Source organism: Panthera tigris, chromosome B1 (assembly GCF_018350195.1).
Source record: "Panthera tigris isolate Pti1 chromosome B1, P.tigris_Pti1_mat1.1, whole genome shotgun sequence".
NCBI lineage: Eukaryota > Metazoa > Chordata > Mammalia > Carnivora > Felidae > Panthera > Panthera tigris.
In genome coordinates this window covers 66,684,138-66,710,231 of record NC_056663.1, presented here as the reverse complement: position 1 = coordinate 66,710,231, position 26,094 = coordinate 66,684,138, and the positions used below count along the sequence as shown (strand labels likewise).

The 26,094-nt window shown below is 34.9% G+C and overlaps 1 long non-coding RNA gene across 2 annotated transcripts in view; it reads left to right on the top strand.

Annotated features, from left to right (window-relative positions):
- Positions 1 to 1,444: 1,444 nt before the first annotated feature.
- LOC122237930 overlaps positions 1,445 to 26,094 on the top strand; it is a 196,692-nt gene continuing 172,042 nt past the window's right edge. Inside the window, exons 1-2 of one of the 2 annotated variants that reach the window (XR_006216705.1) lie at positions 1,445 to 1,531; positions 20,345 to 20,442. This is a non-coding gene — a long non-coding RNA (uncharacterized LOC122237930). The remainder of the gene's footprint in view (positions 1,532 to 20,344; positions 20,443 to 26,094) is intronic. The other variant, XR_006216704.1, reaches the window with a different exon arrangement.

Sequence of the window (26,094 nt, the reverse complement as noted above, 5' to 3'; positions counted from 1 at the left end):
AGATAAAATCAAGCAAAAAGTAAAGAATTATACTAATGTAATAATTTTCATCAATAACACTGGAAAATAGTAAATGAACACTTTCCAAGTTAAAATAAAATTATAGTTTTGGACAGAGAGAAGGCCATGTGAGGACACAGCAAGATGGTAGCCATGTATCAGCCAAGGAGAGAGGCCTCAAGAAAAACCAACCCTTCTGGCACCTTGATGTCAGACTTCAGCCTCCAGAATTGTGAAAAATACATGTTTGTTGTTTTGCCACCCAGTTTCTGGTATTTGTTAAAGCAGCCCAGGCAGACTAAAGCAGACTTTGACATAGAGAAATGGGGTTCTGCTATAACAAATACCTAAAAATATGAAAGCAGCTATGGAACTGGATGACGGGCAGAGGCTGAAGAATTTTGAGGTGCATTTGACTAAGGACTATCACTGGATAAAGAGATTATAGGATTACACAAGTGGAAACATTGTAGCTTTGACTAAAGGGCATAGACACCAAAGAAGTGGTGGAAGGCTCTCAGACTTCTGGGATTCTATAGGACTACACAATAGAGCTAGTTACCTGAGAACTAGTTAGCTGTGATCCTTCAAGAAAAGGGAGAAAGACCTCAAGGCGTCTCACAGCTCAGCAAGGCTGTCTCCTCCTCCTTTTGAGAAGGTGGGGCCATCTCCTGGGGGCAGGCTGTTTTCCACCAGTGCCTATGAAGCAAGGTGGGGACCACAGCAGAGGGGAATACCCTGCTGCTCCAATGAACCTGGAAGGCCATATCTAACCCCGGGGGTCACAGGTCTCACACCCCAGGGGTAACACCACCCACAGCCAATGCCACGCCCACACTAAGGTGTCCAGTTCCCTGGAGGACTCTCTTTGGTCTCTCCTTGGGGTCTGCGGCGAGACGCGAGAGGTGAATGTGGCTGAGCTGGGGATTTGCTGCCTGTGCACTGCCAGGAAATGTTTTGGTTCGCCGAGAAAGTCCTCTTTGTTCTACAGCAGCTCTCCCTGGGTGCCACTCAATACCCAGATCCCCAAAAATCTCTGGGGCACTCAGCAGTCCTACTGACCTTGCTTCCTCCAAACCCACCAGGATCCCGGGAGCTTTTCTGGAGGCGGGATTATTCAAAAAGTAGGCCGGCCCCAGCCTGCAGCCGAAAGTCCTGACGGGAGTCCATGAAGGATGGGAAAGGGGGCGTGGCCGCCGCCATAGCTCTCGGCGAGGCTGTAGGTCTGGCGTCTGTTCAGCGCTTCTTGGCGGTGCTAGCCGCGGCAGCCATTCCGGGGGCCTGCTGTGGATGGGGACAAGCCCAGGACTGTCCAGGGAAGCCAAGTGGGCCCCAGGTGCAGCCGGACCGCCTTCCCCTGAGGCTTTGAGCTTAGATCTCCGGATGACCATGACAGACTAGGTGGTACAGTTGGAGGGACGTCACTCCACAAGAGGGGGCAAGAGTGGCCTCACTAACTCAACGTCGCCTGTGAAACGCGCCCATGATGACCTTTAGCCGGGTGATTTGGAAACTGCATTTCCACAATAAGGTAGGCGATGTTGCCAGTTACGATGTGGGTGAATGGACATCGCATCCTGAGCTTTTCCCAGGTTATAAGCAGATGGTTGCTCCCCTCGCCCGCTGGGCCGCCAGCCAGTCATAGCTCCTCTCTGCCCTGGCGGGTTGGGGGGGGGGGTCGGGGGGGGGGGGGAGGAAACAAAAGGCATTCTGGGAAGGACCGAGTGCTCAAGTTCAGGGGAGTGGAGGTGGCTTGACACCTTTTCCCTGGGTCAGGGACGTGGGTCCTGCTGGCTCCGCAATTGATCCACAGCTCCGAGGACTGGCTACCCCTGTTCAAACCTTCTGTCACTAAGAATGTCACCCAGGACATAGCCAGCCTCCAGGGGCATGCACACCTTTCCAGGCCTGGCCTTAGCCGGCCCTGCGGCTTAACCCCCAGTCAAGTACAACCTCAGCCTCCAGTGTGCCCCTTTCCACCAGGAACCCTGTTACTATTGCTGGACTGTAGACCTCATGTCTTGGGATGTTGCAGTGAGTGAGGTGTTCATGCCTTTCGTTTTCTTGGTAAAAGGAAAGATCAGCAGCTGCACCCAGGCTTCCGGTTAGGTGATAGGTAGCTGATGTTTCCATACACACTGCATATAATTTTAGCCAAAAGACGAACCTCTAGGTTTTCTAGCTGCCTTGTGTGGTTTTATTGAGAATAGAGGCATAATGCCTTCAGCTTTTGAGTGTTCATTAAAGCATGTGGACTTGCAATGGGAACACTGGCCTGTCCAGTCCTGCACCCTCTGGTCTTTGGGGCTTCTTGGGCTTTCATCTGCCCGCCCTTTCCAGGGTGCCCTGAGTCTCTTCCTGACCCCAGCAGGCTCTCTCATGTCCCCATGAGGGCTCCTGCTCCCGCTCCCTCAGGGCTCTACCCTTTTTTGTGCTGCTCCTTATTCACTCTGATCTGACAACACGGAATCCCTGTCTACCTTTTAGTATATTGCATGAATGGAAGGCTCACCACTGAGCAGTGGATATTTGAGACATAGATTTATCTATTCTCTTTTGGATTATTCACAGTACTTAATACAGTACTGCATTATTATAATTGTGCACATTTTGCTGTGGTGAGTTAAGTTTCCAGTATTAAGCAGGTAAAAGCACAGAAGGCTTAATTAGAAGTGTGGAAAGAGTGCCAGTGTTGTAAAACCTGACAATGTAATAATCATAACCAAAGTAACACAAACCAAAAGTCTATGCAGATGTGAGAGGTAGAGAAATTTAGTGTATTCTGTGTATTTTTTTGTGGTAACTTAAAAAGCATTTTATCTAAATAATTTTAAAATTAAGAAATAAAGGAAAAGATGTGCATGATTCAAAGCTGTGCAATTAATCATCAAATAACTAAAAACTGAAAACTTTAAAAATAGTTAATCCTGAAAAATAGGACCTGAATCAGGGGACGGAGGCTGATAACTTCTTTTTGTTTTAATATCCTATTTTTAAAATCGTTGTCACTCGTACATAAAGCAGAATTAAAGGAGAGTTGTTAATATTAGGGAAACAAAGGTTTCCTTTTTATTTTTTACCCCGAGTTTGTTAATTTAACTTCAGGTTATTTCTTTTCATATATGTACAAATATTTTACTTATTCTTTTTACTTCACAACCCAAACTTTTCTTTTTTCCTAATTACTTAAGGAAAACACATAATTTTAATTATAATTTTGTTTTGCAAGTAACCCAGATAATATCTCAATCAAGTCTACAGCCTAAACAATGAAGTACATTTCAATTACATGAAAATTATTAAATGAAAATAGGCATGACATCAAATAAGAATCATTAAGTACTTTCATAATTTTCAGCTAACTTGTATCTAAATATTTATTCTGAACTGCTTTCTCTCTGGGAAATAATGCTCAAAATAAATTCAAAATTCAATCAGTGAAAACATTTCTTTTTTATTAAACCAGAATTTTGTAGAGATATTTTTCTTTGAGTTCAATGGTGAGATATAGTACATAGTTCCTATCATATTGTATATGGATTTTATGGGCTGACTTCTATGTAAAAACTAGCTCCAGAGAAAATCTTTCTGAATATGAATCAGCCAAGTTAAAAATAGTATTTGGATCAAATCCATATCTGAATCAGAGACAGATTTTTCTTTTCCTGCTTCTTTAAACATAGTTTCATTCAACCTAGAACCCATGTATTATAGTTTTACATTTTATTTCTAATGACAAAGTGTAATATTCCTATTATACCAGAAAAGAGTGAATAGTTTCTTTCTAAAATGTGTATGTGTTGCTATAATTGATGTTATATCCTAGTGATTAAAATAAAATAGAAATACATGAATTAAGGCTCAAGCAACTAATTTATAGAATTTTCAGTAGAAACAGTGATTAATATAATATGCATTGCCTAAAAGAGCTGAGCTAGAGTACAAAGAGACTATGATAATGGAATATTTTTCCTGTGTGCAGACATAAATATTTGTATTCTGCCCACACATTATTTTGAACAACCATTGGGAAAAACAGACAGTTATGCGCTAATATAATTAGCATATCCATGTCTGAGGGATAATACTATAATTGATTATATAAATCACAGAAGTATATAACAGGATCATAACTACTGACAATTATTTAGGTTGAAGGTGAAACAAAAAATATAGTTTTAGAAATTACATAAAATGCCAAGTTATTTTAAAATATTTGCTATAAGGAATAAATTATATATGCTGGACTCTATGTCAGTGAAGGATATACTAAGTAGCAAATATGTTTACATGAGTGAATAAATAATATTGTTTTAACATTTTATTGTCAGAATGAGTTCTTTTCCTTTACTACCAACTGAATAATTCAACTTTTTTTGAAAATAATTTTTATCATTAAGTATCAGGATTTATCTAGTTTCTGATTTAAAGAAATGGTCCCAATATTTCAGCCATAAAGAATGGTATTTGCTGTGAGATACTGGTAACGGCTGTTTAGTAGATGAAACATATAGAGAAAAGCTTATGAATGGCAGTAGGCATTATGTGTTTGTTTTTCTTTTTTCTTTTTTTTTTAGTAATTGAGGTAATTAGTGTTTTTATCCTCTAATCTGTTACATTGGTAGAGTTTTCTTTTTCTTTTCTTTCTTTTTCTTTCTTCCTTTTTATTTATTTATGCATTTATTTATGCATTTATTTATTTATTTGAGAGAGAGAGAGAGAGAGAGAGAGAGAGAGAGTTCAAGTGGGGGAGAGGCCGAGAGAGGGGTAGAGAGAGAGAATCCCAAGCAGGCTCCCTACTGTCAGTGCGGCTTCAACAGGAGGCTCGATCTCAGCAACTATGAGATCATGACCTGAGCTGAAATCAGTAGTTGGACTGACTGAGCCACCCAGGCACCCTTGATAGAATTTTCTAATTTATACCTGTCTTTAGGGTTTTTTTGCATCTATGGTCCTAGGTAGGTTTGCCTTTAAACCCCACTGTTGTGTCTCTTGTCTCTTACTTACTCATTTGATGAGTTTTTACATGTGAATTGATGATTGGCTGAGCTGGGAGTATCCTATGAGGCTGGGATGAGGATTTTTTACTTCATAGAGATTGGTTTTTGGTTCTGCCAAGTACTCCAAATAGTTCCCACTTAACAACAACAACAAAAATCCCATTAAATTTTTTTTAAATTAATGTTCCTAGTTTGGTTTCAGTGGGCTTTACCAACAAATAATCTCAAACTCCATATCATTATAAGTATAGGCCGGTATTTACAAATTCTTATATTAAAACAAAGCAAAACAAAACAAAACAAAAAAACAAACCTCTATCTAGAACCCAAGCAAAGCAGACATGTTTTTATATGTATGTGTCTCCTTTTGCTAGAAATGCAGATTCCCCGCCACCCCCCCCTCCCCCCTGTCCTTTTACTGAGCCTGTGTTTTTGGTTTTACATGGGAATAGAAATGAGTTTGTATTCTCTGTTCCTTTCCTTCTCACTTTGCATGAGCCCAAACCCTTGCCTTTTGTTGCCGTTGTGATTCCTAAATCCCAAAGCTCTATATTAGGCAAATACTTTGAATGTAAATGTGGATCCATTGCTTGATTATTCATATGTTCCCAGGCTATGTATTTCATTTGCACAGTTGGGAATTTCCATTTATAACTTCTGTGGTTTACCTGGTATTCATGTTAGCACAGATGCCCTGTTTCCCTTTCTTGAAATTCTGTATATTTACCTGTCTCAATTGCATAGCGTCTGAAAAAATTGCCACAGGTTCCTTTATGGCAAAATCAGAGGAATATTTTCTATAAATATTTATAGTGGCATTAAAGTATCTTTCCTTAAGATGATTTGCCTCGTCTTCAGTCACTGGGTTCTGGTTTTGAAAACTACATTACTTGTATAAACAGGATAATGAGTTGTTATTTTTCATGGTGGTAGCTGACATATTTACCTTCTCATTGACTTTCAATTTTATTTTGATTATATTGATTAAACAACCTTCTACTTGGCTGCCTATCTATGCCTCCTGGAATATTATGAACTACTAAATGTCAATATATTGTCTTGAGAGTCCAGACACAGTGCTAGCCTCCTCAGCCATCCTGCATATGAGGAATTAAAACATTCTTACAACTTAAGGTAAAAAGTGTCATAATATGAACATTGCCATTCTGTAATGCTATTATCCATGTTGAAATTAGGAAGCTCGGTTCAGGGAAACATCTTCCATTGTTAACTGTGGCTAGAGGATGGCCATTACCAAACTTCTCAAAAGATGTTGGTATCTTCTCACTAGTGCAGTCCTTATTACCTAATAAAGGGAATGACCTCTGGGCCTTTCCAAGGAATATAATTAGTAGAAATTTGATATAATAAGAACATAATAAATAGAACTGCAGTTATTACATAGTAAATCCATTGTTACACTAAAGATATACTGACATCTCAATCTCATTTAGTATAGGGAATCATTATGTTCATGGTTCAAGGTGATATTACAGTAGTATATTTGCCTAGCTCTGACTTTCCTTGCCAGAACACTCAATTTTTAGCCAGTAGTAAGTCCATTTTTCAGTGTATTATTCTTTGTCTCGCCTCATGTTATTCCTACTCAGATCTAACTCCTTAAGACACATCTCTGTTCAGGTTACCCAGGTTCCTTCTAACACATATTTAATAAACTATTTTCCCCCATTTATGGTAAGGAAATTAAACTCTTTATTATTTTTATTATTTTTGAGAGAGAGAGAGAAAGCAAGCGGGGGAGGGGTAAGAGAGAGGGGGAGAGAAAGAATCCCAAGCAGGCTCCATGCTGTCAGCGCAGAGCTCAATGTGGAGCTTGATCTCATGAACCATGAGATCATGCCCTGAGCCAAAATCAAGTCAGATGCTTAACCAACTGAGCCACCCAGGCTCCTGAGATCCTTTTTTTTTTCTTTTCTTTTTTTCTGCCACAGAAGCCATATTCAAAATTAAAATGATGCTGTGTTCTCACCGTGGTCATCACCACCAAAAAATAAGTGTTGAATATCCTGACAAGAACAAGCTTTGTCACGTGAGGTATCTACTTCAGATGGAGTCACTATGCAGCCTGCAGACAAAGAAATCTGCTTTTCATTTTATTTATTTATTTATTTATTTATTTATTTATTTATTTATTTTCAGTAAAAGGAGAATGGATGTTACTGTTAGCCAGGGAATTTCAAAGGATCTGAATATTTAATTTCCCAGATTTGTGTACTCAGAGGCTATTTTCCTAGGAGTAGAATACCCTCTCCTACCTGATGAGGGAACAAACTTAGATATAATGTAAATCTCATAACTTTATTCTTTATCCTTTGTAATTAGATCCTGAAGCTGCTGTTCAGCAGGGTCTGACCATTATCTATAGAATATAAGAATTTCCAATGAAGCATCATAAAGATACTCTAACTTTCACAGCATGATTTAAATTGCTAATTAACACTTCTGGACCTAAGGGTTTCTTTTTGCAAAGCTCCAAGTGCCATCAAAAGCAGGTTTTCTACAGGACAATTATCATTGCCACTCTACTATTCAAGTACAATAGGCAGTCCCCCCCCACTCCGCCTGCAAAGTATTAACTTTCACATGAACTTCATTCCACTTGACCACAGATAAGTGTTGTGTGGTCACTGCAAAGCACAGGTTGACTTCCACCCTAATTACAGCCATAAACAAAGATTCTCATTTCTTATATAAAAGTGGGAAAGTTAACTCCAAAATAAGATTCTGGCCTCTTGTGGTATCAAGTGTGTTAGCTCTGATTTCCTAGGGAAGAGGGCTGAGGCAAAATATATGTACTACTATATGTATGCTTCATTTGAGGCATTTCTTGGATAAGGAAAACTGAAATGAAAACACAAAGTAGAGGGAGCAAATACAAGATGGTACTTTCACCAAGCTTTCACAAGGAAATACAGACTAGGTTAATGCATCCATCAGGGGAGAATAAGACTACTTTTCCACTTCCTTTGTTTCTTCTTTTCATGTTTCTATTTTGCCTCATGGTGTGTTAACTGTGTGTGTGTCTGTCATGTGTAACCAGGCCCAAGACACCGTGGATGTAGCCATATCTCATGCCTCATGGGGCAATGCCTCATCTGAATTGGGAATTGGTGGGAGGATCCATTTATTCTGTCAGTCTAGTCAACGAAAGCAGAGTGACAGAGCTACTTAAATGCCCACTGAAGCAGCCCTGATGGAAGCTGTACCAAAAGCTAAGCCCCAGTGTTGGGGAATTAGGGGCACTTGATGATATTAGATGAGGAGACAAAGTTGGTTATAAATAGGGCTCACCAGTGAGCAAGTGGGAGAAGATCAAAGGAACAAGTGGGCACACTGCACTGAAGGAGGGACACAAATAAATCTAGTACAATCCTGCTTTTTTCTCCATACCCAACTTAAATATACTTTTAATCTCTGCATATATATTTTCCAACTTCTATTTTCATGTTTTCTGTATACTTTTAAATGTATCTCTTGTAAACAACAAATCGGTGACTCATTATTTTTGTGGATTTTAAAATCTCCATCTTTTAATTACTGTGTTTGAACCAGTTATACTCAACATAATTACCATTATTTTAGGACTTGTTTCTAAGATGCTAGTTCATATTTCCATTTACTGTACTTTATTTTCTCTATTTTCTTGCCAGCTTTGAAGTGTATGTTGTTACGCACATAGTTGTATATGTCAGCTTTTCTGCTGCTGACTAGAAAGTAATATATTTTGTAATTCTTTAGTTAAGGTTTATATTTGAGGTATTTTTACCCCTGTTGATTTATGAAATTAATCCAAATATGAATTTCTGAATGAAGACAAGAAGTAATATGGTCTCACATTATTTTGTCTTCTCTCTTTCTCCAACACCATAGTGATATTTTCTACAATTTTACATGGACTTTTGTGAATGCATGTTTTTCTATTTGTTTGGTTCTTTGATTATATTCAATTTACATATTTCCTCCAGCGTCATCTGTATTATTCTTCCAATTTTCAACCTTTCTTCAAAATTCCTTTCAGGTATGCTTTTTGGTAAACAAAATAAGAGAACTTAACTAATAATATCTTTATTGTACTTTTCATTAAATTACAATTTAAACTGAGAATAAAGGTTTCATAATTTGAAAATTCTGTTCCACGTTTATAGCCAGTATATTTGTCTTGAAGATTCTTTGCCCCTCAGTGTGGTTTTTGGTCCATAGTTATCTCAAATTTTTCAAATTTTTAGTACAGAATTTTCTTTTGTATCATGTTTGGCATACTGAATCCTCTCAGTGTGCTTTCTTATATCATTCTTTGATTATGTGAATATGTCATCAGTGATATTTTCTCCATTCCATTTGTTTCTCTTTCCTTCTGGGACTCCTATTATCTGGGATATTGATACTTACAATTTTCATGTCTCAGCATAATTTTATTTAAATCATTTATTTCTTAAACTTTCTAAGGTATTTTTGGGAGTTCATCAGTCTAATTCTTCAGCTCACTAATGTGGTCTTTCATGCATATGTTCTCCTCTTTGGTTTATGATTTGTCTATTTAAACGTATTCTCCCGTGCAGCTCTTATTTTCCGTTGGTTCTGTTTTATGAAAATTCATTACTATGTCATATCACCAATATGTTTCCTTACTCTTTTACAGTTAGTTTTTATTTTCTTAAAGGTAATTTAAATACAGCTGTTTCAGTAATTCTACTTTATTTGGTCATCTCTTTCAGCTCTTATTTCTGTTTTATAGCAGTTCTCTTTTTTTAAGAGTGGGCTCATCTTTCCCTGGTGCTATCAGTCTCTCCCTGTGGTAATGAATGCTGGTGATGGCATCCAAACCACATGCTCTAGTGTATGATGCTCTTGCGAATTTAAGAAGAAAAAAGAGAATGTGGGGAGAATGGAAGTTCCAGGCATTTATAAAATCACATTGACTGCCTATGTTGCCACTCTACCATGTATTTATTTTAGTCCATGTATTTATTCTAGTCAGGAATATCTCTTTGATTCAAAGAAAGAACTGCAAAAGCAGCAGCAACAGCAGAATAATGAATGGTTGCAGAGCCTATGCTGTGGGACAAGCACCTGTGTGTGTGTGTATGTGTGTGGGTGTATTCACTTAATTCCACAGCAACCATATGGAATATACACTATCGTTAGCCCACTTTGCAGAGAAGAAAACTGATACAAAGAGAAGTAATGATTCCTGAGTCTGGCCCAGAGTTTTGGCACTTAACAAAATTTTTCCCAGTTTTCAAATTGTAACCATAATTTAAATATTAATGACTGCTATAGTTATACCATACAAGTTTTGTTATTTTCTATAAAAACCCCTAGATCAATATGTTAAAGTTAATTCAGTTTTGTGAATTCATTTTTTTAAAAGGTTGATTTCAATAATCTGGGAGTTTCATTTGTATCGTGTTGACAGACAATAAGCAGACAAGGTGTTTTACAAGAAAAGAAACATGGAAAAAGTCTTAACGTCACATATTTTATCTTACAAAAATAAAAGTTATCAAAAATTTTGTAAGAGCAAAGAATGCTAACATATTAAAAATGCAGTTTTTCAAAAGGGAAGAAAAGGGGAACGAAGACAAAAAGGAAGGAATTTTAGTGGTAAGGATTTTTTTAAATAAAAGAAAAAAGGAAGAATGTACACTTGAAAATAAAGTGGAAAATGAGTTTGATTTGAAGTAACATTGCATCATACTGAAGAGAAGTAAAACAATGCAAATTAGATATATGTCATTGCATTCAAAAGAACATTTCTTCACAGAGGTAGCTGAATGTAGAGTCTATTCTTACCTTTCTTCTAAACAGCAAGTCAACAAATGACAGATAGAAAGAAGTAGAAGATGAATAGGACTGAAAAAGAGAGAAATCACAATAAGAGATGCATTATCAGGATTAATTATTATTCAACTCAATTACTTGATTTACTGTAAAAAAAAAAAAAAGCCCTTAAAAACCATCATTTTATGTGTTCTGTATAATCTTTTTGGAGTTTGTATTGGTCAATATTCTGATGCAAAGGGTGAGTTCCACTCTAGATAATTTGAATAAAAAGGATGTATTACAGCATGCCAGATTGCTTATACAAGTATTAAGATGCTGAATAGAAAACTGTAGGATGAGATTCTAGAATCTCAAAGCTATACTTCAGAATCAAGCTGCTAAAGGAAGTGCTTCTCCTCATGATCAGGAAGCTGCTAGTAAAATCAGGAGGCATCTTTTTTAGTATGTATATAAATAAGGACTGCCTTAATCTGGTATGCTAAATTAGCTATAGGTACTGGTTCCAGAAGAGCATCACCTCAATTGCAAAATCAGAAAGTTTACACTATAGCTTCAGGGTTCGGTGGGGAGATGTGTGAAGTAGGTGGAGAGCATTGGGGTACAAACTTTTAGTTATAAAATAAGTAAGTCACAGAGATGAAAAGTAGAGCACAGACAATATAGTCAGTAATAATGCAATAACATTGTATGGAAATGGATGGTAACTTACTGTGATGAGTGTTGAGTAATGTATAGAATTGTTGAATCACTCTGGTGTACAGCAGAAACTGATGTAACATTATATGTCAACTGTACTTCAGTAATTTTTTAAAAAAGACCATAAACAACAGTCAACGTAACTACATAGATAAAAATAAGGGTCAGTATTTTATTTAAACAAACAAAAAAAAGCCATTTCTGCTAAATCAGCAAGCCTCAGAGATTGATTTTAGCTCCAGACCTATGCCACATTTGCTCTACTCCACATTGATGAATGGGATATTGTGCAAGTGTTTTATCTCAGTTCAAATTTTGAGTGTCATGTGATTGCATCTGATGTGGAACCTGAATTACACTTGGATCAACAACTGAAAGTGAAGAACTTTTGATTTAGCTTTCTCCTCTCCACAAGAAATGGGAGTCACAACAGAAGAAGATTGGAATAGATATTGTGATGCAAACTTCCATAACTTCATTAGACTTCATTCTTACTTTGCTTCTCCACATTAGTCTTTAAAAATTTCAAACTTTTTTTGTTCTATAAAAAATTATATGTTTAATTCCATTTTTGAGCATAGTCCCAAAGTCTAGAATATTCCTACTGTAAATAAGTGCTTAATAAATATTTATTTAATAGATTGATGTCAGGTACTTATTGAGATTTGAAAATGTATTTTTATAAGAAATTGGAAAATATTGGATTTTCTGGTTACTTTCATATGGAACGAGCACATCAAATTCTTCTTTGTATTAAGGGTTACCAGCTAGAGCCTTACTTGGGATTCCTAGACATTTAGGAAATTTGCTAAAGTTTAGAGTAGATTGAAAAGATTTAACAGTATTTAATAACTCTGTTTACATAAGAAATTGGGGAGTACAAGAGTAGGAAATTTTCCTAAAGGATGGAATAGTCAGAACAATGCAATTAATCAAAAAATGATCCACAGTTTTCAAAATGGGATGGCAATTATGAATATAGCCTGGTGGCTATAATTCTAATCTTTCTTTATCCAACCATCATGGGCACATAATTGGTTCCGAAAAGGAGAGAGGGCTGTAATTAACAGCTGCAACAGCTGTTTCTCTATAACAAAGCAAACAAAAATCTATAAAATTTTGTAGCCCGAGCAGAAATGATTTGGGTCTCAGGAGCATAATGTTACATAAAATGTAGAGTGATGATGCTATCTTTCACATTTTATCTCAGACTTCCAAGAAATGGGGTTCTTAACAAAAGGAAAATGTCCTATGTGAGGAAAAAAAATCCAAAATCAGAGTATCAATCATTGTCTTTTTGCTTTAAAACTGGTAGTAAACAACAGGTTGTTTGCCTAGTTTTATTTACTTATTTTTTCATGCTACTGGTAGCTACGAGTTAGTGGTTGTTGCTGGAAGATTGGGTACTTAGCAGGGTTTGTAACCAATTTAACTTTGGTGAATAGAACATGTTTTTGAACTCTTACATAACCAGCAACAATGCCATCATATTCACTTAATTGGTGAAGTCCTTTGTGGCTAACTGATATGCATGAAGGTAGTGGTTTCCTAGTATAAAGGTATAAAAGGTCTTCTCCAAACTGGATGCTATTAATGAGCCTCATAATAGACAAGTATACCTGCCATCTTTCAGGACAATACTTTGCTCCCTGCTGTTAACTGACATGGATCTATTCTTGTTATTTTTCCTTTCAGACACAATAGGAAAGGTGATACAGTTGTTGAAGTTCTGCCAGTGTGAAATTTTCCTTCTCCATAGTCATTCTGGGTCCTCATTAAGCCAGGATCTAATGCCATGAAATGCTGGGGATTCTTTTCTGTTAATGGTCACAGAACCTCACATGAGGCCTTAAATATAGGTTAAAGAAGAAACAGCAGAATGACAAGAAAAAAGAGACATGTTGGAAGTTGAGCAAACTATTTTTGAAATTTGTTCAGACTTTCAAAATCTGTTTAGGTCTTAGCTTATGTATAACTCTTCCACTTGACAATAGAATGCTTTTTGGGCATTTATATTTATATGGCCAGTCATATTAGATAATGTTAAACTCATTGTAGACAGGTAAATTTCCTACTTTTCTAAAAAAAAAAACAAAAAAAAAACCAAAAAAAAAACTTGGCTGGTTTTTCAATATCCATCACAGGTTAATAGCAAGAGTTCTTTCTTAAAATGAGACTTTTTCATTATTTAGAGGAAAAATCTTTGCTCTTAAAACTCTGAGGTCTATACTATGATTATCCTAGTATGACTTGCTATGGTCTACAAAGCAAGTCCCAGAGACATTTTAATGCCCGTTGGATGATCATAGATATTTAGCAATAGTACTCTTGGTCCACCTGGAACATCCTTTCTTGATCTGAGTCCTCTGTAAAGCTAACAGGTTTGGGGAAGATATAGGAAATGAGTGAAAATTGGATAGCCAACTATGACAATTTTTGCCTTCATAATTGAAAGACCATATTGCAATCTCCTACTTAGTATTAGGGAGTATAAATTCAGCGATGTGTTCTTTGCTTTAGAGGAGTAATTCCATATTACTTAAGCCACAGAATCCCCCAAACTACACAATATAGCAGGCTCTTTTATTACATGGGATTTATGTCTATGTATGTTTGTAAATAATATAGACACATAATTTGCTACGCATGTGCCTTAACAAGTCACATAGTGTACTTGGTACAGTATTTCCAACTTTCCAAGAATGGCATTAATAGGTTAAAAGTCAATGTGTATTGTATTCTAACACCATGCAGAGGTGTTGATTTATCCATGAGATAAAATAGTAAGGTTAAAATATATCCCATGATGGGTAAAAGAAAACTACTTCAATTATTTTCTCTTTAACAAAATGGAGGGAAAAAATCAATTACAGGCAAGATCAATAACTGCATCAAGGTGCAAGAAGAGGAATAAGATAAAAAAAAAAAACATACAAAAATTCATTACCTGAGTTCCTCAATCAAATCCTCTCTCTTATTAGTGAGCCATAATGGCATTCTTGGTATCATGGAATTATTTTGCCCCAAGCCAGTGTCTTCATGTGCCCGGGAAAATTTTAATGTCCTATTTTATTCAGTGTGCGATGACTCATGCCAATGGCTAAAGGTCACTTAGAGAATATCCAAATAAAAGAACTACTCTATATCAACTTGTGTTGGAACCATAACAGTCTTCTTTACATCCACAAAGTGATATAGCAAATAAGAGACATACGTGTGAGCTGCAACAGCGTCTTGTTCTTCTGTCCAATATTACTGCTTCACTTCTGCATTCCAAAGTGTACACAAAATGCCTTTTTGTATTCCACTGTATCCAGACATGGCTGAGGAAAGGTAGTCCCCCCCCGCCCCTTGTAGTGAAGCCTAGCCAAGTTGAAATACTACAAATCCACTAAAAGCAAGAGTTTGGGATGGATATGGGATGGTACTTGGGGCCTAGCCACATCCTAATTTGTAATAGATTTAAGAATGCTGAGAAGATAAATATTTCAGAAAAAATAGAAGAACTGATTGGATTTTGATTGTTGGTAAAGTCTATTTTACAACCATCAATCTCATTAGACACTTGATAAAATACCATTATGATACTGATTCCTCATGAAAGGGGACTTTCTATACTTGTCCAATGTCATTGGTAGGAGGTCACAGTATATGATTGACTTTCAACTACAAGAGAATTTTTTTCAGTTTGATGGCAAGGGAGTAAATTATATTCAAACGAGAAGGAAATTTTCTTATAAGATGGAAGAGCTGCTTCATTTGATAAGGGGGGAGCATCTGGAGCCTTCAGAGTTATTCAAGTTTAGGGATGCTCTGAATTCTTCAAACCCTGTCATGTAGCTCCAACCTAATGACAGAGTACTTCCTCTTCTATCAATGCTCCCAAGTTTTATATTAGAGGATAGTAAGATATGAATTGAATTGATAATATAATTCAGCCAACTCGAAGATTATTTTTTGGCTATCATAGCCTTGTGTGTAAAAACATATATAAGAGATTCTTTCAACATAGGCATAGAAAATCCCTGAGTTTCAGATCATTCCTTGAAATGAGAATTCAGAAAGTGGCATTTCTCACTCTTCTTAAGTATCTTAATAAAAAGTCACACCATCCCATATTTCTTGACTGCTGCATACTGTTAATAATATAATATTCTGTGATTCCCCCAGAGCCTGACCTTCCTGGCATACCCAAGAGACCACCAGCAATAACTTACTTAGTTGTTTTGTCATAGGGTAAAGCATGGCCAGGATATTTTTCTGAGTTTGAATAGAGCTTCACTGCCTTCAGCTGCATTCTTCAAAAATACTTCATATTGTCCTGGCCATATCAATTTCTTATAGGAACATCTGTCATTAATTTATTTTCCTCTTATTATTTGGTTGTTTGGGGCTATAAGTAACAGAAATTGATGTTGTCTAAGTAAAATGTATTAAGTTCTTGATAAACTTGATAAACTTGATAAACAGAACAGATTTGAAAATGATAAATGCCCTATTTAGCTGTAGAGGCTGAGAAGTGGGGACGCTACAGTATCGAGTGTCATAACAGAAACCATCATGTCCGAATGCCAACACCAGAAAGGTAAAGGTGCTAAACATCTTCAGTTTCTTTGCTGTTCTTTTCAGCTCAAGATTCAAATTAAAAAGGAGGCATATGACTATTCTAACTTCAGTCACATTTTATATATGCAGTAGACTAAATCCAAAGGGGAGCAAACCATTCCTTTAAGGACATCAGTGTGCTTTTAAGAGGAAATAGAAATGGATATTGAGTAGTTAAAAATAAATTAACATTCTTTGAACTTAATTTGTTTAATATTCGTAGAGATGTAACCAAGAATGCTTCCATTTTATCTTTTTGAAAAACATCTACTATAAATGGTTCTGCTAGAGTTCTTAAGTCTATAGCATTTAAATGCTTTCCAATGATTAATATATACAAGAATGAACTGGCATGTTTGGTATAAATGCAAATTTTAGGGTTCCACCCTTAGAGAATCTGATTCTTTAAGTATGGCCTGAAGCACAGGAATCTACACTTTAACGAATATTCCAAATGAAGATCATAACAGGCCTACATACTTAAAGAAGTGCTGTTCTAGAAAATGTTGAACACATCATTGAAAACAGATAATACAAACTTGATCAATTAACAGCTAACCCAATTTCACATTACATCACTAAATAATTTAAATTTATGTGTATACCTTGCCAATTCATTTAATTAGTGACATTAATATTTGTCTAAGGTTTCCATTTATTTAAATTTCTTAATAATAGTTATTTGTTGCAAATTTCTATTTTGTGTTTATTTCTCTAAAATGTATACTACATGTATATTTAAATGTGCTTATAATATGATTAGTATCTCTACCTTTTTATCTATCTACTATGTTAACCTAAATTCTGTGAAGAATTACCATCTTCATTTTATAAATCATGACAGCAAGATTTTGAGAAGTTAAAGTGATCAATTTCTTATAATAAATTCAAGAATGATAATGCCAATCTATTTGATCAAGATATCTGATCTAAATATATTTAGGTATTTTGTTACACCATCTGAAAGAATTTTGTGTTTTCATTCCCTTTCTAGAACAGCAGATACTATGATATAAGTTTTGCATTCTAGATTGGAGATAATTCCACATAATTCAAGAACTGGAAGCAGAACACATATGCTACGTTGTAATCATTGTCATGTCTTTCTTATCCCATAGTAGAAAATTCTCATGTGATCCTCCCACAGTACACTGTATGCTAGAAATTTATATAATGTATTTATAATGTTTTGTGACATGTATAAAACTGTGAAAATGATAATTATCTTTTACTTAAATCATTTTACTCAATATCTCACCAAATGATGTCTACATTTGAAGTCACTCTAATAGTTTTGAGCTCTTGTTTCTATGAAACAGTAGACCAAATGTGGAACAGAGACCAAAAATTAACACAAACAACAACTCTATAAGCAAAGAGTTACCCTAAACAGAATCCTAAAATTCAAACATGACTCACCAATAAAAACACGAGAGATTTCAGTACAAACATGGTTGATACAATAAGTCAATTCTTGTATGACCTATGATATCACAATGTCATCTGTATCTCTGACCTCTTAGCACTTATATCATGATAGTACATTGCTGTTTATTTTTATTTTTATTTATTTTTTTATAAGTTTATTTATTTTGAGAAAGAGAGAAAGAAAGAAAGAGCACCGGAGAGGGGCAGAGAGAGGGAGAGAGAGAGGTAGACCCAAGCAGGCTCTGCACTGTCAGCATGGACCCAGACACAGGGCTTGATCTCATGCACCATGAGATTATGACCTGAGCCAAAGTCAAGAGTTGGATGCGTAACCAACTGAACCACCCAGGCGCCCTGGTTTCTAATTTCTTAATAAGTAGTTATTCAGTTATAAAAATAGCTGAAAAGCAACCAAGTATTATGAACTTTAGTTATGTTTTAAGGGATAAATAGATTTTGACTATAATGTACATAAGTATATATAGTTGGTAATAAACAACAAATGTATTACACAAATTTATGTAGCTTGTGCAGAATGAAATATCCCTCACAATGCAGATAGTCTTATGCTGCTTTGATCTTTTTCTTGTGTACTAACCCTCATTATTTACATACTTAATTTACATAATTACCAAAGTCTAATTATGGCACACTGTTTTTAGGAAATATAATACATTTGGGTGATAGTGAGATTTAAAGTAATCTATGTTCTCATAAAATAAATAAAATCATTGATTGAAGAAAGAACCAGAATGACATAAACTAGACATATAACCTTTTGATGACATCAAGACAATAATACCTAAGATCTGAAAATATCTTATTTTAACATAAATTTCTTCTTTTAACAAATCATGCTTTTATGTGTGTGTGTGTGTGTGTGCGTGCGTGTGTGTGTGTACATGGTCCTTGTGGTGAGCTACAACATCACAACTGCTGCAAATAGCAAGATATTATCACTTTCTACCCATGGAAATATGTAAGCCTTGGGCTTGCCTTAGGAACAGTGAATTGGAAATATAATAATACATTGTTCCCATCAGGCTTCATTACAAATCCTGGATATGTTTAATTCTACCCATAGCCAGTATAAGACTCACAAAGAATCATTAAAAGTTATTATCTGATTTCTCACTAAAATGTTAGTCATCAAATGCAGTCCAAAATAAAAACAACACTGAGCCTACACTACACAAATTGATATCTGTTAAATGCATAGCTGCTCCTATAATAAAGTTTTTTTTTCCTTTGTTTTAACACATAGACAAAATTAGAGAAAAATAATTTAGGAAAAAAAGTCTGTTTTTAAGGGAGACGTACCTAGTGTCAATGAGCTTAACAAACATGTTTGTTTATAGTTGACCAAAAACTATTCCTACATTCCATTGAAGCAATACTAAGTGTATCACTGTGATGCCATCTGTTTACTGTGTCTGTTATAATCAGTTTTTGAGGGTTCTACTAGTGACTAGTAATTTGAAACTGATCTTGAATTATGTAAAAGAAAAAAAAAAGAATAAACCTAACCAGTGGAAAGTAGGAAATCTTACCAAATTATCTTAAAAGGCAGGGTGAAATTACTTTAATGTCTGAAGAGCTTTCTAAATGGTATTCAAACTATGGTTAACATTCCCATTACCAAGAAGTAATTTGTAATGGTCTCTCTGATAGAACCATTTTTGTAGGAAAACATGAGATTGAGGGACTTACAACCTTGAAAAGTAATTATTCAAACATTGCTCTGAGAAACTTTTGAAAAGTGCAGAAAACAAACAAAACTAAAAGATGTTGCATATGACATTCCTTGAATCTCAGGTTCTTTTTACTTTCAAAATCAATGACAATTGATTGCCCCTTCTATTTCTATATCTCTGGTCCACTCATCTGCATATGTTAGACATTCCCTGTATTTAAAGTTATGTTATATCCAAGAGAAGATCAAATATTCTTAATTGCAATTTATTTTAGAAAAATAAAGTTATGCATGGAAAATACTGATTACAACAAGTAGCATATGCATTGGTCATAGGTATTGTGAAAGATAATTTTAAAAAGTGTCACCATTATGGACCATATTGGTAACCATATTGGTTACTTTTTGAATAAGGATTCATCTTCCAGGAAATGCTTTAAAAGGTGGAAAGAATAGAAAAGAATAAACATAAGCAAAGACACACAGACAGAATTATTTCTGTAAGTGCAAGGAAATTAAATAAGCTAGCCTACAAATGGGGAGCATCCATTGCTATCTATGTCATGTAAATATAGATTCATTTTGATGGATTGATGTTGTTTAACCCTTTTTTTCATTTAAATGTGATATTAAATGTTCCATATAATACATGCATATGGTTCAAAACAAAACTGAATACAAACTGTATGTTGAGAATTCAAATTTGTACCCCTTTCTGCACCTAACTCTTCCTCCACATATCATCTTTTCCCTAGTCTACAGCATATCCTTGTCATATTTCTGTTAAATTATGATGATGCTCCTTTAAAGGCAATCAAAAATATCTATAACTCATCTTATTCTACCTAGTTTTTGTGGTAATTTTATGCCTCCTCGGTGTTTTATTTCATAATGTGCTACTGTTCATTTCCTATCTGAATTTACTTTTCCCACATAGGTCATGCCCTCTTTGGGGGCATAGTTGTTTTCTTTGACTTTCCTCTTCAGCGTCATGAGTATACACTTTCTGATTTGGGGTCAGAGGTGTGACAGCTAGACAGACACCTTCTCCCTCCAGTTTGAAACAATTGAGAAATAATGTGGTCATTCCTTGATCAAAATATCAATTTGATTGCAGGTGGAAATGGTCTACACTGTGGCTTTGATCTGCGGTTATACTTAGACAACTTAATATATCCCCTGACCAAAGAAGTTAATTAATTAGGCACAGAAAAAGTAAGTAAAAATGTTCTCAAGACTCACCCCTGGGATACTCCCCAGATAAGCGTAACTTAATAAAGGCAGTAAAGGGCTCCTAATTTAAAAAAAAAATCATGAGTATGCATTTTTCTAAGAGTTACTCATCTGGACTCTTCTGAGGGACTGATTTTCCTTCTTAACCTCTGCTCCTATGATGTTTTATTCCACACTGAAGGACTCAGACCTCTGGTGGTGAGTCCACTCGTAGCAGATATGGTTTTCAAACAAATTATGACCATGCTAATTGGATATACTTTAGCAATAGCAAAGGGTGATTGCTGGTTCACATGAAGATGTTTAGATTAATAAGTCATGGAGAATGAGAGGCAATCTGAAGGACAGGGAACTACATAATGAACTGGGCACCCCACCCTCGTGAGACTCCTGTGTGATGTGTTGGACTATGTTCCTCAGTGATGCATTTCCTCATGTTATAATGCCCTTCGTTAATAAAAGTGATGTCCACACACGCACACACTACGTATTATACAACTTGTGGTAAATAGGGAAAACTTAACAAGGCAACAATGGCAAAGGGTGTTTCTATTCCCTTCTCTATATTTTGTCCATATTGACACCTTTTAAAATCTGCAGTCTAGGATAAGAAATCCAAAATTTTAGGTGGTGACCATAACAAAGTAACTAAGCAAACTAAGTAGCTAAGTAAACATAGTAAAGCTAGGTACAAAGGAGGAAGAATAGTCTTAGGGAGGTAGAGCTTTTGAAAATTAGTTTTTTGTTTTATTGGTCTGTTCTCCTTATCCCAGGAAAAAGATGAAGAATCAAAATAAACTACTATTGTTCTAAATGTTTTTCTAATGTAAAATCATTAAAATTCAGACTAGATGTTTGACATAAATTTTTAATTTATCTTCTGTTTATTACCTTGGGATTTTTTAAAAACAAGTTGAGGAAATGCAGCCCCTCTTCTTATTGCTCTGCATGAAAAATAAAAAAAAAAAAAAGGGAAAAACACACAAGGCCTAAAAACTGAGTGTTGCAAGCAGTTTAGGCACGTGGACAGGAAGCACTGGCTGATGAAAAGTGGTCCATCAAACCAAAAGCCTCTCTGGAGACTGTGCTTCCATCATATCACCGAAGGTATGTTTTTTTGTTACTCTTTCACAGTTAGGTAGACAAAAAATAGCTCTAAGAATATGTGAGCATTAAAAAAGAAAAAGACCAAGGGTATCAATTTCCTACTAAGTCAAAAGGAAAAGTAAGAAGTATCTTAGCAGCTACTCATTTGAATGATGTATATTATTGCTCATCACCCAGCAGAATGGAAAGCAAGGATAATTTGTATGACTTTTTATCTTAGGCCAAAGAGTAAAAGCAAAAGTAGATGACAACTTGTTTCATATTAATTTATACAATTTTTTAATTTTTTTACTTGAAGTATTAAGCAATGTTAATGAAAAAAATCAAAATTGAGCACTGTAATAATTTGTGGTCTCTGTATTTACAAATATCACTGATTAGGAATGCCATTGATTAAGTATGACATTTAATGAGCTCATAACTTTCTAAGGAGTAGAAAAGGCTACTGGGGTTAAGCTTAATGGTTTGCAAGGACAGTGGGCTAAATAAAATATTAATCACTGGCACCTTCATTTAAGTAGTCTGTTGTGGGGAAGAAAGCAATATAAACATGCTCTTCTTTCTTAAAAAATACTGATGATCTGAAAAGTAATTTTATACTTACAAGTAGGGCAAAGACAGCCTGCAGCAAACACTGTTATGTCAGTGGCAATAGTTTACATAATGATTCAGACTGTTTTAATAGCTCACTGATTTTGTGAGTTCATACAGAATGTGCAGCACTTTGACTTGCCAACTGAACATTTCAGTATCTACATATTTCTGTTTATTCATTGTCTGAAATTAATTAACAATGATGAGAACTGTGAAATCACAGATTCTAAGTCATTTCACATTAGAAAAATGTTTGGGTTAGGTGACATTCAGTTTCTGTAATTCTTATTTTCTCTACCTTCATTTTTAAGAGTTTGATGCATATCTTTAAAGCTTATAATATGCCTAAAAATAATAGTGATCTTATAAAATCACTATTTTGACGATATATCTACCAAAATAATATCTACTAAATATGCTGTACCCCATTGGTTAAAAAATATAGAGCTCATATATCTTCTTCATTTTCTTCTTTCCTTGCATTCATTCCTTCATTCAACAAATATTAATTGAGTGACTATTACCACTTAGGCATTGTGTCTGATTTCAAGTCACTGAATACCCAAGTGTCTGGGTATTCATGAGCTCACATTGTACAGTAAACTTCAGTGACTGGCATCTAGTAAGGATTGTATGAAACAAAAATAATAATTTAGGTATTTGTGGATATTTTTACAGAAGTACAAGTTTTGATAAATTTTGAGCTATAAAATATAATCAACCAATAACAACAGATGAATAAAAACAAGCATAAAATCAAGAGATGATTTGGCTACTATGAAAATAAATTATCAGAAACAGTTTTTCAGATTTTATCTTTATTTGGAAATGTGAATGGCACTTGAAAAATGGTATTTTGAACTAAATTTAAATGGCCATTTATAGGCATTAATTAATTAGCTAGAAACATCATTGTCCAAAAAATTAACACTTTGATTAGCCTGAAAGAAATTCCAAAATGCTTTTAAATTGAGTGTACTGCTCTCATAAGAAAAAAAAAAGTGTAGGTTTCTCCTTCTCCTTTCCTTGCTTGTGCATCTCTTCCCTCCCTCTTCTCCCTTCCTCTCTCTCTCTCCTCCTCCTTCTCATGCTCTTGCTCCTTCTTTTGTGGTTTCTACTTCTGAATCATCTGTTTATGCCCCTCTTCCTTTTTCTTGATTTCTCCTTCACTTCTTTTTTTCTTTCTCCTTTTTCTTTCTTTCTCTTCCTCTTCATTATCTTTTACTATTATTTTCTTTGTTTCTCCCTTCTTCACTGCTATTTGAAAAACACTCATTTAAATTAACATGAGAAGAGAATCGATTTCCTTCATTAGTGTGTTTAACTATGATCTGAGGACAAGGATTGAAGACATCTTCTGGGTCCCCAAAGAGGCTTAATGGATATCCTAAGTTCAGATCTTTCATTTTATCAACACTAGCCTAAGGCAGTAATAAATCATGTTTCAAACAGTGCACTGAATAAAAGAACGCACAAATATCCTTGGATCAATAGCCTGAGGTTTTATCATTGTACTATAATTACTAACATAATTTAATTCTAATGCAGTCTAAAATTGAGTTTAATTACCTAAAGAGAACAAAGTGATGGAATACAGCATATGAGTTAAAAATTACATGTTATTTTGGCAAATACAGTTCTATAGCAGAAATGACTTGCTAACTAGGCTAAACAATTAGATAGCCACTTGAACTGCACATTACAAATTTTAGATGACTGAAGCTTAAAGGGTACGCAATCGTTTTGTCAGGTAGTAAATATCACTGAGGTGATGTGCCATACAATTGGAAAAATATAGCTCCATTTTCTCCTCCATCATTTGGGTTCTGCATACTATTTTTATTTTTAAAATTTTACATTAATTTAATTTTATTTTAATAGACTACTTATTCTTTTATGTTGAATTAACCATAATTTGTTTTATTGTACCACTGAAACTTAACCTTTACCTGATACATAGGTCACTGACTAATATGAGAATGATTGAGAGTACTTATTATGAATGCCTGAAATTTCTGCAAATCGGTTAATAGATTTTTTATATATGTTTTTATTCCTTGATTTTCAAATATTTTCAATAAAATGTATTTTAAACTAATGGTATCAATATAATTTCTATAAGTAGCTTATATGTTATTATGCAAACTTCAATCACTAAGAAGTATGTATATATATAATGTAATATAACATACATAATATATAAATAGTATATAATGTAATAAAATAAAATATATACAATAATGTATACACATATATAATAAACATACATTGTTTATATATATATTCATTTTACTGTGAAATATTCCTGTCGAAAGGACCTTGCCAGTTATGTGTGCATTTTAACAAATAATTACAAATTAAGCACTCATAAAACCCCAATAGAAGAAACAGAATATTATTATCATTGTAGAAGTCTCCTGTGTATCCCTCCCTGATAATAGCCCATGGCATCCCCCAAGAGGAAACTACTCTTCTGCAATTTGCCACCTTACAATGAAAAATAGGACTTGTTTACTTCACTTAGAATCTGTAGGCTTTTCTCTAATAGTTATGTATTACCCTTTTTGGAGATCTCCATGACACTAATGATAGCTATCATTTATTCAGCTTGCTGTGTGTGTCAACATATTCAAAGTAATTTACAAACAGAAATTTATTTCATTTTATAGGAACTTTCTGAGGTGGATCCTTATGTAATCATTTCACAAATGAGGAAGCTGAGGCTTATGTATGTTAAATGATTGCTTAAGTGCCTGTTACAGCCAGTGTGATAATGAACATGGCATTGATACTCACTGAGAAAGTGTAACTTTTCCTGAAGAATCATTTTGATGCCTAGAATCAGGAGGTTTTTAGGTAAAATACCAAAGTGAGATACTGCATTGAAAGAAAGTAGTGTTTTATCAGATCAGTAAATGAATCACTTAAAATTAATAAACTGAATGTGCCCTCTTATAATAAATTTAAAAATATTTTCTTTTGTCCACTTAAAATAGTCATTGAAAATATGTCATGAATTATTGGAAAGTATTTATTTTTATTTTTTATTTTTATTTTCTAAAAATTTTAATGTTTATTTATTTTTAACATTTATTTAAACATTTATTTAATGTTTGTTTATTTTTGTTTTGTTTATTTGTGAGAGAACGAGGCGGGGAGGGAGAGAGAGAGAGAGAGAGAGAGAGAGAGAGAGAGACATAGAATACGAAGGAGGCTCTAGGCTTTGATCTGTCAGCACAGAACCCAACATGGGGGTCCAAGCCATGAACCACTGGATCATGACCTGAGCCGTAGTCAGACACTTAACCAACTGAGCCATCCAGGTGCCCAGGAAAGGATTTATTTTTTAATTTATTTTTATTTTTTATATTTTTTTTAATGTTTGTTTATTTTTGACAGAAAGAGAGAGACAGAGCATGAGTGGGGGAGGGGCAGGGAGAGAGGGAGACACAGAATCCGAAGCAGGCTCCAGGCTCTGAGCTGTCAGCACAGAGCCCCACGCCGGGCTGGAAGTCAAAGACCTCGAGATCATGACCTGAGCCGAAGTCGGACGCTAGACAAACTGAGCCACCCAGGCGCCCCAGAAAGGATTTATTTTTAAAAACAATCTCTAGATAACCCTTTGTTTTCAAATAACTTTTAAGTAACCAAAGACAGATATAAATGCCAAGTAGATACATTTATTTTTATACACCAGAAAAGTGTATCAATATATGATATGAAATGTCATTAAATAAATGAGGCATATAAAATAATGGAACAGAGAAAAAGAATAAAGATAAAAGCTGGAATAAAAGGGAGAAAATAATGCACCAGGAAAAATTTCTAATTTTAAAACAGATGAATGATGAGTATTTCTTTGTACCTAGAGGTACCCAGAATTAAGCTACTGACCTTTATTTTTTTTATTTTTTTTTCCAATATATGAAATTT